Genomic DNA, 2,500 nt, shown 5'->3' with positions numbered 1-2,500 from the left:
CTTAGCTGCTGCATTGAGCTCGGGGGACAGTATGGTGCTTCTGTAGTTGCCTCGATTCTTTCCTCCTTCCGCAATAAGTTCTGCTTGTAAGGTTTCTTTGGTGGTGACCTTCGTTTGTGTCTCGAGGTCGAATATGTCGTCCAACAGAATCTCCAACTCCACTTTCTGGGCCATCTCACTTGGTCTGGACATAACGTGACAGTTTATACCCAGTTTTAGGAGAATGACTTGGTCCTCAGTGAGATTGATTCCAGCAAGGTTTAGAAAGCCGTCTCTTGGTCGTGGAATTGCCATAGGTCCTCCATATAACGTTGCTAGTTTCTTGATTATCCTTGTTTCAGTGCTGAGGTGATGTCGGTCTGTCAGGATGTCGAAGTGTTGCTCGATGCGAGTACGAGACTTTCGTCGATGTTGCTGTTTCTCCACTCGTTTGTAGCATGAAGTAGTTGCGTTTTGTTGTCTTTGATTTCATTTTCTGCCTTGTATATCTGATTACGAATCAGATCTTGGCGATATTTTATCGTGAAGGCTTGATTCCTTGCTGCTGGGTCGTGCGTTTTAATATTAGGATATTTTGGTAGCAGTCTTTCCTGTAGACACATATTATTAAATATGACCGAAAAAGTAAGATTAATAATTCTAACACGAATTTTCTCGATCTTTCTTATGTTTCCTTGATGGTAATTGAAGAATTGATTTTTCAATTTCCATCAACTGTTGATGGTAATTGAAGAATAGATTTTTCAGAAGTATAACTGACGATTTAATACAATTGACACAAAATCAGAAGATACAACTGACGATTTACTATAAAACCAGAAAAACGGCCAGCCTACTCATGAGAAACTCTCCAGACACAAAGCAAACGCTTTAAAAGAGACCAACGTCGTCTATGCCTTCAAATGCCCTCTTGGGGACTGTAAGCCTCAAAAAACCCAGTATATAGGCAAGACAACAACATCTCTTTCCAGGCGTTTAATGATGCATAAGCAACAGGCTCCATTAAGGAACATATAATCTCTTCCCACAAACAAACCATCACCAGAGAAATCTTAGCAAACAACACAGAAATCATCGATAGATACAGCGATAGCAGGCGGCTTGACGTCTGCGAGGCACTACACATCAAGAAGTCAACACCAGCAATCACAGCCAATTAATGCACAACTATATTCTACCCACCTCAAGACTCCGCTCCAATATAGAAGCATCAAGAAATATGGACCAATAGGCTTTCTACAATTACTTCCATTCAATACCCATTGTTTCGTGTTCTGTCTTGTGTTTGAATTTAATACCCATTCAATACCCATTGTTGAAAGTTTGTTTTCACCTCATCCACCTCACCCAAATGTAGCGCTTTCTCCCCACTATAACTCGAGGTAATCCAGCTCCACAACCCTTTGCACACCTTGTGCTTCACGGAAGTCACCTGGTCACACTACTTGCATCCACCAAGTGTATATGGGTGGCTAGGTCAGCTGTAATTCCTCATACTCATATTCCCAGCATAATCACGATGCTGGCAGTAGTAAGATGGGGGTTCAGCAACTTGTTTTTGAAATACGGCTTCTTGTCCAGTCGGACTCATACATACAATTTCCAGGACTGGCCACCTTCGTCACAGCTTCTACAACTTATGCTCCAGTCATGCCTTCTTGTTCTGCAGTGATGGAAGTGCCGTGCGGGAACATGCAAATGCTTCCCACGCTTGCTGCTGATGATAAACGCCTCTAGTCACACCTGGCGTGCCCTTGTACTGCAGCTTCTGTATAACTCCTGATAACCGGCCGTTAACTGCAGGTGTACTAGTGACGCAATGAAACACCCCCAGTCCCTCACCGTGCCTGCTCTCCGCAGTATTGACTACCTCTCTCCATGAGACTACCACTACTAACTTAATGTTTGTGACACGTAGCTCGACCGAAGACTACCACTGGTAACACTTCACTAGAACTGGCTCTGTTCACTTGGGCCACTTCACTGCCCAATATAAAATTGTAAATGTTACTGGAGAGTAGTCGTAAGCACTTCACTGGTCACAAGTAATATCTCCTTGAGTAATGGACTGCACTATGCTCACATTGTCGCTCACTGGGTCACTCCTTCATGCAAGGACCTATTGTACTGCTTACCTCAGAACGTACCAGTCTTCCTTGGCTTGAACTGTTCTTAGGAAATATTCAACCATTCCGGTCAGCTTAGGAGCAAAACAATGACCTTTCACAAACTTTCTGCTCAGCCGGGAGGATACTGTTCGAACTTAGTCCTAGACTGTTACTTGTTTCCGTGAATTTTCTTGTGTAACATCGAGTAACATTTCCCTGAGGCAAGTTATGCTGCCTCTTGAAACATCTCCCAAAGGCAAGTTAATCTGCCTCTTGTAACATGTCCTTGTAGTTTCCAGTGCTCAACAATGCCTCGACCTAACGTGCAACTAAATTTTGTGAGATTTAGGAGCATCGTATGCGGGAATCCGTCCACCATGGCATTCCGATGC

General features: G+C 43.5%; 1 protein-coding gene across 3 annotated transcripts in view; it reads right to left on the bottom strand.

Annotated features, from left to right (window-relative positions):
* Positions 1-2,500, bottom strand: part of LOC138368742 (uncharacterized) — a 15,751-nt gene that overhangs the window by 8,364 nt on the left and 4,887 nt on the right. The window lies entirely within an intron of this gene.

Source organism: Procambarus clarkii, chromosome 26 (genome assembly GCF_040958095.1).
Source record: "Procambarus clarkii isolate CNS0578487 chromosome 26, FALCON_Pclarkii_2.0, whole genome shotgun sequence".
Lineage (NCBI taxonomy): Eukaryota > Metazoa > Arthropoda > Malacostraca > Decapoda > Cambaridae > Procambarus > Procambarus clarkii.
This window is presented reverse-complemented; position numbering and strand designations above follow the sequence as displayed.